Source organism: Mus caroli, unplaced genomic scaffold (genome assembly GCF_978045245.1).
Source record: "Mus caroli unplaced genomic scaffold, Mus_caroli_1 scaffold_1, whole genome shotgun sequence".
In the NCBI taxonomy this organism is placed as follows: Eukaryota; Metazoa; Chordata; class Mammalia; order Rodentia; family Muridae; genus Mus; species Mus caroli.
Window position 1 is genome coordinate 5,525,121 of NW_028227256.1, and position 12,989 is coordinate 5,538,109.

The 12,989-nt window shown below is 36.3% G+C and overlaps 1 protein-coding gene across 17 annotated transcripts in view; it reads right to left on the reverse strand.

Annotated features, from left to right (window-relative positions):
• Sntg1 (syntrophin gamma 1) overlaps positions 1–12,989 on the reverse strand; it is an 878,005-nt gene that overhangs the window by 236,666 nt on the left and 628,350 nt on the right. The gene's annotated exons all lie outside the window — the stretch shown is intronic.

The following is a 12,989-nucleotide window of genomic DNA, read 5'->3' on the forward strand; positions in this document are numbered from 1 at the left end:
TTGTACAAGGTGACAAGTATAGGTCTGTTTTCATTCTTCTACATACATACATACATACATACATACATACATAATACATACTTTCAGTTAGACCAGCACCATTTATTGAAGATGCTTACTATTTTCCACTGTATATTTTTGGTGTCTTTGTCAAAAATCAAGTGATGGTAAGTATGTGGTTTTATTTCTACACTAAATCCATCTGGCCCTGGGCTTTTGTTGGTTGGAAGGTTTTTAATGAATTCTTCTATTTCCTTGTGAGATATAGGCCTGTTTAGGTAGTTTATTTGCTCTTGATTTAACTTTGGTATGTAGTATCTTGTTGTGTCCAGCCAGCAGATCACAGCCTGGGTTCTAGCCTGGAAAGGCATTTTGGAAACCTGGAAGAGAAGAGGGGCTAGGCGGTGAGAGAAAGAAATGTAGCTAAGACAGTATTCTGATCAAAGCTCAATTTTACTATTTCCAGACACTCAGTTATAAAGGAAGGGGGAGGGAACCCGATTTCCCGCCAAGTAACTCAGGGTCCAGTAGCAGGACAAACACGTGTGTGCCTCCAAGCAACAAAGCGGCAGGGTCCAGCAGTGGGCGTGGCAGGACGAATGAGCAGGAAGCTCCACCCTTGAGCAAGCAGGTTCAAGCAGGTGGGGGAAGGGAAACCACAGTATCTGTCTAGAAAACCTTCCATTTCATCTAGATTTTCCAGTTTTGTTGAATATAGGCTTTTATAATAGGATCTGATGGATTTTTGATTTTCCTCTCTTTCTGTTGTTATGTCTCCCTTTTCATTTCTGATGTTGTTAGTTTCGATAATGCCATTTTTCCCTTTAGTTAGATTGGATAGGGGTTTTTCTATCTTGTTGATTCTCTCAAAGAACCAGCTTCTGGTTTTGTTGATTCTCTGTGTCATTTTCTTTGTTTCTATTTGGTTGACTTTGGCCCTGTTTTTGACTACTTCCTGCCTTCTACTACTCTTGGATGAGTAGGATTTTTTTTTTTTTTTTTTTTTTTTGGTCTAGAGCTCTCAGGTGTGCTGTTAAGTTGTTAATGTAAGACCTCTCCAGTTTCCAAGGCACCTAGTGCTATGAACTTTCCTCTTAGCACTGCTTTCATTGTGTCTCTTAAATTTAGGTATGATGTGTCAACATTTTCATTAGATTCCAGAAAGTCTTCCATTTCTTTCTTTATTTCTTCCCTGACCAAGTTATCATTGAAGAGTTATTCAATTTCCACTTGTATGTGGGATTTCTGTATTTTTTGCTGTTCTTGAAGACCTGATAAGCTGCATGATATTATTTCAATCTTCTTGCATCAGTTGAGTATTGTTTTGTGACCAATTAGATGGTTGATTTTGGAGATGTTACCATGAGATGCTTAGAAGGTGTATTCTTTTGTTTTAGTGTGAAATGTTCTGTAGATATCTGTTAAATCCACTTGGCTCATAACCACTCTTAGTTTCACTGTGTCTCTGTTTAGTTACTGTTTCAATGACCCATCCATTGGTGAGACTGGAGTGTTGTGTGGGTTTCAATGTGCATTTTGAACTTTAGCAATTTTTTTTATGAATGTGTGTGATCATGCATTTGGGGCATAGATGTTCATAATTGAGACTTTCTCTTGATGGATTTTCCCCTTGTTGAATATGAAGTGTCCTTCTTCATCATGCTTGACACCTTTTAGTGGAAAATCTATTTTATTGGATATTAGGATGGGAACTTCTGCTTGTTTCCAGGGGCCACTTTCTTGGAAGACCTTTTTATATCCTTTTACCCTGAGATATTGTCTGCGTTTGTTATTCAGGTGTGTTTCTTGTATGCAGCAAAATGCTGGAACTTGCTTGCATATTTAGTCTGTTAGTTTATGTCTTTTTACAGGTGATTTGAGTCCATTAATATTGAGAAATATTAAAGGGAGATGACTGTTGGTTTCTGATATTTTGTTTTTGTGGGTGGCTTTATGTGCTTGTGGTTCTCTTCTTTTGACTTTGTTGTGAGATGCTTAATATCTTGTCCTTTATTTGGTGCAAGTACCTTCCTTGTGTTGGAGTTTTCCTTCTAGGATCCTCTGTAGGGTTGGATTGGTATGTAGATACTATTTGAATTTGGTTTTGTCCTGGAATATTTTGGTTTCTCCATCTATGTTGATTGAGAGTTTTGCTGGGTATAGTAGACCAGGCTGGCATTTGTGTTTTCTTAGAGTTTGCAGGACCTCTGACCAGGCTTTTCCCTCTTTTTATTCTCTGTTGAGAAGTCTCATGTAATTCTGATATTCTAACTTTGTATGTTACTTGGCCCTTTTCCCTTGCAGCTGACCTCATGAAACTTCTGTAATTCAAAGGACATAGTCAATAAGACAGATTGGCAACTTACAGATTGGGAAAAAAACTCTTCACTAACCCCACATCTGATAGATATGGGCTATATCCATATTATTATTGGCTAATATCCAAATTATTTAAAGAACTCAAGAAGCTAATCACCAAAAAAACCAAACAAGCCAATCAAAAAATGGGGTATAGAACTAAACCGAGAAATCACAACTGAGGAAAATCAAATGGCTGGGAAGTGCCTAAAGAAATGTGCAAATTCCTTAGTAATCAGAGAAATGCAAATAAAAATGACACTGAGATTCCACCTTATACCAGTCAGAATGGCCAAGATCAAAACCTCAGGTGATAACACATGTTGGAGAGGATATGGAGAAAGAGGAACACTCCTCCATTGCCTTTGGGATTGCAAACTGGTGCAACCACTCTGGAAATCAATCTGGAAGTTCCTCAAAAAATTGGAAATAGATCTACCTGAAGACCCAACTATACCACTCTTTTGCATATACTCAAAAGATACCCCACCATGCCACAGGGGCACGTGTTCCACTATGTTCATAGCGGGCTTATTTGTGATAGCCATAAACTGACAACAACCTAGATATCACAGGACAGAAGAATGGATACAGAAAATGTAGTTCATTTACACAGTGGAATACTACCCAGCTATTCAGAACAAGGACATCCTGACTTTTGCAGGCAAATGGATCGAACTAGAAAATATCATCCTGAGTGAGGTAACTCAGACCCCCAAAAAACATGCATGGCATGTACTCACTAATAAGTGGATATTAGGGGAAAAAAACCATACAGAATCACAGGATATAGTCCACAGATTTCAAAAGGCCAAAGGACCCAAGTGAAAACGCCTCAGTTCCAAATGGAAGAGAGATGAAAGCAATCACAAGTGGGGAGGAGAGAGGCTTGGGAAGAAAAGTGGATTGGGTAGGGGGGCAGTGGGGAATAAAGGGGAACCTGATCTGGTATTTGGTGAGAGAAAAGAACGGAAGCCCTGAGGGCCAGCAGAAAGAACAGAAACAGGCAACCTCAGGAAATTGGAGGTTGGGGGAACTCCTCAGAATGCACCAGTGACATGGGAGGTGAGAGACTCCCAGGACTCACAGGGAGGTATCTTTGACGAAATGCCAAACAGTAGGGAGAAGGAACTTATAGAGCCAACCTTCAGCAGAAAGAACATCAAGTAAGGGATGGGGTTGCCATCCCACAGTCACATCTCTGACCTATAATTGTTTCTGTCTGAAAGAATTTCAGGGATGGAAATGGAGAGGAGCCTGAGGAAAAGAAGGTCCAGTGATAGGCCAAAAGTGAGATCCAGCTCAAGGGGAGGTCCCAAGGCCTAATACTATTACTGAATCTATAGAGCACTCACAAAAATGGATCTATCATGAATGCCCTCCAAAAGACCCAACAAGCAGCTGAAAGAGTCAAATGCAGATGTTTGTACCCAACCGATGGACAGAAGCAGCTGATCCCTGTTGTTGAATTAGGGAAGGCTGAAAGAACCTCTAGGAGGACCAACAGTCTTAATTAATCTGGACTCCCTGACATCTTTCAAACATTGGATCACCAAACAGGCAGCATACACCAGCTGATATGAGGCCCCCAACCCACATACTAATGAGGACTTCCAGATCTGTTCATTCAGAGATGATGCACCTAACTCTCAAGAGGCTGAAGGCCCCATGAAGTTTAGAGGTCAGATAGGGTGGGGGATGGGGACATCCACGAGGAGACAGGGTGGGGAGGGGAGGAGGTATGGGATATGGAGAAGTTGGAGGGTGGGTGGGGGTGGAGAAAGGGATATAGAGTGTAAAAAATGAATTACAAATAAAATTAAATTTTAAAAAGCATTGTACTTTCTAAAAAGGTATCTTATGATTTTTTCAGTGCCTCTTGCTCAGAGAAATTAGAATAGGGTACATGATCTCATAGAACTGGAGTTATGTATGGCTGTGAGCCACAATGGGATGGTAGGAATATAATCTGTACCCTTTGAAAATGCAGTGAATATTCTTAACTTCTAAACCATTTTCCCTAATTCTTCTAACCAGATGTTTAATATTGAATTTGTCTGCAAAGTTCTATTTTATGGGTTTTTTTTCAAACTATGGACTAATTCTATATCAGTAGAGTCTGCAGATTTATGTTTGTTCTCAGTATGTATTCATACATCCTGAATCCTCATCAAACTCCTTGTTTTTTGATATTGTAAGGCAAAACTATTCAAACCTTATGAGAAATCTAGTAACATATACCATTTTTAAAATTGAAGATAAACAATTAATGATTTACATTTTTTAAAGATGATATCACACTATGGAAACTATAAACTTCAGGACTGGACACATGTGCCTGGACTTGATTCTACACTGTGACAAAATATTATAACTTTAGAGTTTTTAATGTGTTTGAGCAAACAATTATTTTTTGAAAGTTTGCAACTGAATTTAAGCATCAAACTTCTTAGGGATACAAAAGAATTGTTCCCTTCTTTATTACTAAAGTTTCTAGTTTTTCTGCAACTAAGAAGTCATTTGCCTGAACTAAATTTTTCTACTATTCAAATGCAAAGTTTTGTAGTTAGAGGATAAAATGATGGCTCAGTGGTTAAGAACACACGATGTTCTAGCAGAAGACCTAGGTTCAGTTCATAACACCCACATGGCAAATCACAGCCATCCTTACCTCCAGTGCCAGGGAATATGACAACTTCTTATGATCTCCCTGAGTATTACTGGCCACCCTGAGAATTAAAAGCTCATGATGCATTTACTTACATGCTTACAAGTAAACACACATATAAAACAAGAATAAATAATAACTTTTATTTAAAATTTACACCTTATTTTGCTACTTCATTTAAAGTTGAAATGCATTTTTATCTTTAGAACATTATTTTTAAAAGAGTTTATTTTCATATTTAAACATCATATATCAAATATTTGTTTTATACAACACAAAATATCAAATTCTGTACATGTATTTAAAATATTATGAAGAAAATATATACATATAAAGGAATATACAATAAGAATCTAGCTATACATTCAATGACCTTCACTCATATCATAAAGATGTAGTTGAATAGAAATGTAAACAAGTAAAAATTTAAAAATTAAAAAGTTATATCATAGATTCATAGAAAGAACTACATAGAAAAAAAAAGGAGAAAGTACAAACTACTATTGTCCGAAATAACTATGAGGCCACTTCAGAAGGCTCATAAAACTAAAGCAAATGCTGAAAGGATAAGATGACTACAAAGGAGTTTATAACTTCACTGAAGTAGAAAGTAGCATGAAAAGAATCTAGCCATATTGAATTTTATAAAAATGACCACAAAGAATATTGTAATCATTCTAGAAACCAAATAATGCACAAGAATTTTATTATTCCATCTTACAAGTAATTTCTCTTAAGTAATTAATAAAATTGTGGTCTATCATAGTGAATTCACAATAGATAATTGGAAAAATGATACTTTAACATATTTACAATAAGATACTTTAAAACATGCATAAAATGCATACATTAAATCAAATATGTATAACATACCATCACTAAACAAAATCAAAATACTGACCCTCCTACATGCTACAATCTATCTGCCTCACAGGAGGTCTCTGGTAACCAGGGTCACATGTAAGGATTTCACCCAAATGCACAGACCAGCTAGGGCACCCACAGAGCACAGCTGACATAGGACCTACCCACCATCCTGAGCTCCATCTTGCTTCTAGTCTGCTTTTCCATGCAGGACAGATCAGCAGCCATATCCCCTCCCATTCCCTACCACCTGTTTACCTGCCAGGTGATATGCAGTAACCAGGACACAGGAGACCTGCTCTAACCAGATACAGCACTGCCTGCCTCCCTGGAGATTGGCTCTAATCCAGGTCACAGAGCTCTATATAACTCCAAGGAGGCTAGCTCCAGTACAAGACACCAGGACCAGTTAACACCAGAGATAACCAGATACCAAAAGACAAACACAAGGTCATAAAGGACAGGAACCAGTGCAATTTGGTAGCATCAGAACACAGTTCCCCCACCACAACAAGTGCTGGATAGCCTAACATGCCTGAAAAGTGAGATAATGACCTGAAATTACATCTCATGAAAATGATAGAGGTCTTTAAGGAAGATATAAATAACTCCCTCAAAAAAATACAGGAAAACACAGGCAAACAGGTAGAAACCCTTAAATAGGAAACAAAGAAATCCCTTAAAGAAATTCAGGAAAATAAAAAAGTTGAAGGAATTGAACAAATGGTAGAGGAACTAAAAATAGAAATAGAAACAATAAAGAAAGCATAAATGGAGTTAATCTTGGAGAAATCAGGTGCTACAGATACAAGCATGAGCAACAGAATACAAGAGATAGAAGAGAGAATCTCAGGCATAGAAGATACCATAGAAGGCATTGACTCATCAGTCAAAGAAATCACAAAGTATGAAAAACTCCTAACCCAAAATATCCAGGAAATTCTGGACACAATGAAATGATTAAATCTAAGAATAACAGGAATAGAAGAGGGCAATGGATCCCAGCTCAAGGGGCCAGAAAACAGCTTCAACAAATACAAGAGAACTTGCCTAACCTAAAGAGAGAGAAAGCCATAAATGCACAAGAAACCTACAGAACACCAAGTAGATTTGAACAGAAAGGAAAATCCTCTCCTCACATAATAATCTAAACACTAAATGCACAGATAAAGAAAGAATATTAAAAGCTGTGATGGGGAAAAGGTCAAGTTATAAATAAAGGCAGATGTATCAGAATTACACCAGACTTCTCAACAGACACTCTAAAAGCCAGAAGATCCTGGACAGACGTTATCCAGGCCTGAAAAGAACACAAATGCCAGCCCAGGGTACTGTACCAAGCAAAACTCTCAATCACTGTAGATGGAGAAACCAAGGTATTATATGTCAAATTTAAATAATATCTTTCTATGAATACAGCTCTATAGAGAACACCAGAAGGAATTCTCTAGAAAAGGAGGGTAACTATGCCCATAAAATAAAAACAAACAAACAAACAAACAACCACACAACTACCTCTAACACCAATAATAAGAGGAACAATCATCTGTCTTTGATAGCTCTCAAAATCAATGGACTCAATTCCTCAATAAAAAGACACAGGCTAACAGACTGGATGTGGAAACAGGATCCACCATACAATAAACACATTTCAGTAACAAAGACAGACACTATCTCAGAGTAAAAGTCTGGAAAAAAAAATTTCAAGCAAATGGTTTCAAGAAATAACCTGGAGTTAACAATCTAATATCTTATAAAATAAGACTTTTAGCCAAAAATTATCAAATGAGATGGAAAAAGACACATCATATCCATCATAGGAAAATCGCACCAAGAGGAAGTCTCAATTCTGAACGTCTATGACCCAAATGCAGGGGCATAGACGAAAACACAAAAAAACAAAATATATGAGATACATGAAAGGAGCCTCAAGAGTAAAGTTTACAAAACTACAGCAAAATATTGAATGATCTCATATTCATAACTTGAAAATGTTAGGAAAACAAGAAGAAAGAATACCCCAAAATAGTAAATGATAAGAAATTATCAAAATCATAGCTGAAATGAATGAAATTTAACTGAGAAAAATATACAGGGAAACAATGAAATAAAGAGTTACATCTATGTAAAACTTAAGAAGGTTAGCAAACTTAACAAAATTATCCAAAAGAAAAATAGAAAAGATCTAAATTAATTAGAGTTCAAAAGAAAATATCACTATCCTCTGATGTTAAATCAAGAGAAGGAAAATACTTTTAGTAGGTTCACACTAATGAGATATAATCAATAATTTTAAATTATATGAATAAATAACCTGGAGTCACATGTATTTAGCTCAGAATTTTATCAGACCTTCAAAAAAAACCAAATAATACCAATGCTCTATAAGTGATTTGGTAAAATAAAAAGAAGAAAAAGATTTCCAAATGCTTTAACAGAACCAGTATTGCCAAAATATCAAAATCAGACAAAGATTCAGTAATAAAAGAGAATTATAGGCCAAGAACTCTGATAATCCTGGATGGAAAAATCTTCAATAAAATACTTGCAAACTAAATTCAAGACATATAAAAATAGTATAACTCATGATCTACTTGGAATCTCCCAGAGATTTATATATGTTGTTCAATATACATACATTTACAAATGGGATGCATCACATAGATTCTCAAGGAAAAAAATCTACATGGTCATCTCATAAGAAGTAGGAAAGGTTTTTGTTTTTTGGGTTTTTTTTGGTTTTTTGTTTGTTCATTTGTTTGTTTGTTTGTTTTTTGTTTGGTTGGTTTGGTTTTCGAGACAGGGTTTCTCTGTGTAGCCCTGGCTGTCCTGGAACTCACTCTGTAGGCCAGGCTGGCCTCGAACTCAGAAATCTGCCTGCCTCTGCCTCCCAAGTGCTGGGATTAAAGTTGTGCACCACCACTGCCCGGCAAAAAGTTTTTTTGTTTTTTTGTTTTTAATACTATCCAGTATCCATTTTGGTAAAAGCAAACTTCAGATTAAGTACAACTCCCATGAAAATAGTCATGTACTTCTTCTTTACATAAAATAAATATTTTAAAAATTATATAGAAACCCAAGGATCCCAGAAAACCCAAATAATCCTGAACATTAAAATAACAGCTAGAGGTATCACTATTCATGATTTAAATAACACTGCAGAGCTATAGTGAAAACTACCTGGTTCTGACAGAAAAACAAGTGTGTTGATAAATGTAATAGAATTAAAGAAAAAGACATAAGGCTGTATAATTTTAGGTAAAGATCTGAAAAAGCCAGAATGTTCAAGAAATGATACTAGTCAAAATGAAAGTAGATCTGTATTTCTTACTCTGAATACACACACACACACACACACACACACACACACACACACACACTAAGTGGATCAGGAACCTCAACATAAATCCTGGTTTGTTCTATTTAAAGTAATAAAAAGTAAGACATATTTTAGATGTTATAGACACAGAAAAGAAGGTTCTAAATAGAACTCTAATAACAGAGGCATTAAGAGCAACAAATGACAAGCAACATTAAATGAAACTCAGAAGATGCTGTAAAGAAATGGATAACATCATTCAAGCAGCATGCTATTCTATAGAATGGGGGAATAAAATTTACCAATTATACATATGACAGAGGGTTAGCATCTAGATTATACAAAGAAATCACAAACTAAACATCTAATTATAAAATTATCCATTTATAAAATGAGCCATTCAACTACACAGAGATATTCCAAAAGCTGAAACAAAAATGGTTGGGATCACTATATAAATAACCAACAATGTTAGCCATTAGGGACTGCAAAAATAAGATGGTTTTGAGATTTCATCGTACCAAAATCATAATAGCTAAAACTTCAAAAATATTGTAGCAAGTGTTACAGTGGTCTAGGGGAAAGAGGAACATTTATTCACTGTTGGTGGAAGTCTGAACTGCTACAATAACAATTGGAAATCAATGTAGAGGTTCCTCAACAGCTAGAAAATAGATCTACCACAAGATCCAGATATACAATTGGTGGACATATAGCTAAAGGATTCTATATTTACTACACAAATAATAGATTATCCATGTTTATTGCTGCTTCTTTTCAAAATACTCAGGAAATGGAAAGAGCCTATATGCCCATTAATTGAAAGATGTTGAAGAAATGTGATGCATTTATGCAATCTATATCTCAGCCATTTAAAAATAAAATTAATAAACTTGATTTTATATTAGTAGAATTAGAAACAACTACTCTTAATGTGCTAACTTAAACCTACAAGCACAAACACTGCATACTTTCTCAAAATATTTAGACATACAAGTTTCAATTGGAATACTTGCAGAAGTTAGGTATCTAATTAAAGGGCCTTGGAGGTATAGATGATTTCTAATGAAAGTTTCAATAAAATATAGTGTTACAAAGAGAAAAGGGGGAATCAAGTTGGTTGTAGGATAGAAAGAATAAGTAGAGGAGGAATGGGGAATAGATAATACTAAAGACCTTTTGAAAAAGCCAACTAGACACCTAGTATTGCTGAAATATTAAAAGGCAGACAAACACATATACACATGAATACTTGGAGTATAAATTGAGTTACACTATAATGAGAAAACAATGCCCAGGTTAGACACCATATGCTACCAAATAAAACCTCCAGTGTCAGTAATGGACTACACCTTTTTGAGTCATTATATCTTAGACCCTTTCCCAAATATTTTAGGCCACTGTCAATGCTACTGGTTACACACCAGAACCTTGATGGTAAGAATATTTCTAAAGATACCACTTTTTTATGTTATAGAACATAAAGAAAGCTAGCTGATATTCCACTAGGTCATCTATCCCTAGTGGTTAGACTTCATGGTTCTTAAAGATACTGTACACATTACCAGAAGAGAAGAAACCTGAACCAAACAATAAAGACCTGCTTGGCAATGTATGTCCACCTGTATAATATGGGCATTGATGTTATGAGTGACCAACCACTCTCTGTTTTGTTTGAATTAAGTCCTACTCCATGAAACAAAACCTATTCCTGAGATTGTCAGTGACTTCAAGAACCTATGGCTAGAAATATCATGGGCTCTTGGATAAAACCTATTAATTTTCTGGTAAGTAGAGATAGCAGTAAAATGAGGTCTTATTAATTATGGTCATACCCATGTGGTGTTTTGAATATGATTGGTCCAGGGAGTGTCACTATTTGGAAGTGTGGCCTTGTTGGGATGAGTGTGGCCTTGTTGGAGGAGGTGTGTTACTGTAGGGGTGGGTTTTGAAACTCTGCCCAGTGTGGAAGAGTCAGTCTAATCCTGTTAACGTCTTTAGAACAAGGTGTAGAACTCTCAGCTTCTCTTGCATCCTACCTGTCATGCTCCTGCCTTGATGATAATGGACTAAACATATTAACAGCAAGCCAGCCCCAATTAAATGTCCTCTTTTATAACAGTTGCCTTGGTCATGGTGTCTGTTCACAACAGCAAAACCTTTACAAAGACAGTTGGTATCAGGGACTGGGGGTATTGCTATTATAGGCATGACCATGTTTTTGTTTGGAAGAATGTGGATTTTGGGACTTTGGATTTGGGAAGAGAAAAATGCTTAAATGGGGCATAATGGGCTATCCTAGCCAGAATAAGGAAGATGGTACTGATTTGAGCTCTGTAAGCCTGCAGTCCCAAGAGTTTATAGCAGCAGAAAATTTCAGTATGTGGCCAAGAGTCCATTCTTGTGATATTTGGTGAAGAATGTGGCTGCTTTTTGTCCTTGTCCAAAAAGTCTGCTTGAGACTAAGGCAAAGAGATTTAGACTAATTCCTTGACAAAGGAAGTCTCAAAAGAGCCCAGGAGAATATTGTGCAGGGTAAAAAAATATGGATTTGTTTTCATTCTTCAAGATGTAGACATACCATTAGACCATCACCATTTGTTGAAGATCCTTTCTTTTTTTCCACTGTATGGCTTTGCCTTTTTTTCTTTTTTTAAATAAAAAATCAAGTGTCCTTAGGGTTTCTGGGTCTTCCATTGATCAACATGTCTATTTCTGGGCCAATAATATGCAGTTTTTGTTGTTGTTGTTGTTAAATCACTATTGCTCTGTAATACAGCTTGAGGTCAGGGATGGAAATCCTCCTGAGGTACTTTTATTGTTGATGATTATTTTGGCTGTCCTGGGTTTTTCATTCTTCCACATGAAGTTGAGAATTGCTCTTTCAATGTCTATGGACCTCAATATAAAATCAAATACATGAAATCTCATAGAAAAGAAAGTCTGAAAAAGTCTCAAATGAATTGGTACAGGAGACAATTTCCTGAGCAGAACACCAATGACTTAGGTTCTAAGACAATTGATAAATGAAACTCCATAAAACTACAAAGCTTCTATAAGGCAAAGGACACTATCAATAAAACAAACAGCAGCCTTCAGATTGAGAAAGGATCTTCAGCAACCCTACATCTGACAGAGGGCTACTATCTAAAATTTGTAAAGAATTCAAGAAGTTGAACATCAACAACTCAAATAACCCAATTAAAAAATGTGGCACAGAGCTAAACAGAATTCTCAACAGGAAAATCTCAAATGGCAGAGAAGCAATTAAAGACAGGTTCACTATCCTTAGTCATCAGAGAAATGCAAACAAAAACAACTCTGAAACTCCATCTTATACCCATCAGAATCGCTAAGTTCAGAAAGTCAAGCAATAGTACGTGCTGGCAAGGATATGAAGTAAGAGGAACACTCCTCTAATGCTGGTAGGTGTGCAAAGTTGTACAACCACTTTGGAAATCAATTTTGGTATACCACTCCAGAGAATATGTCCAAAATATGCTGCACCATCCCATAAAGACACTTGACCAACTGTGTTCATAGCAGCTTTATTTGTAATAATGAGAAATTGTAAACAACCTAGATATACTTCAACTGAAGAATGGATAAAGAAAATGTGGTACCCCTAGACAGTAGAATACTCTTCAGCTATACACAGTAGAAAACTTTTCAGCTATGAAAAGCAAAGACATCATGAATTTCACAGGCAAATGTATGGATCTTAAGAATATCATCCTGGGGCCGGGTGTGGTGGCACATGCCTTTAATCCCAGCACTGGG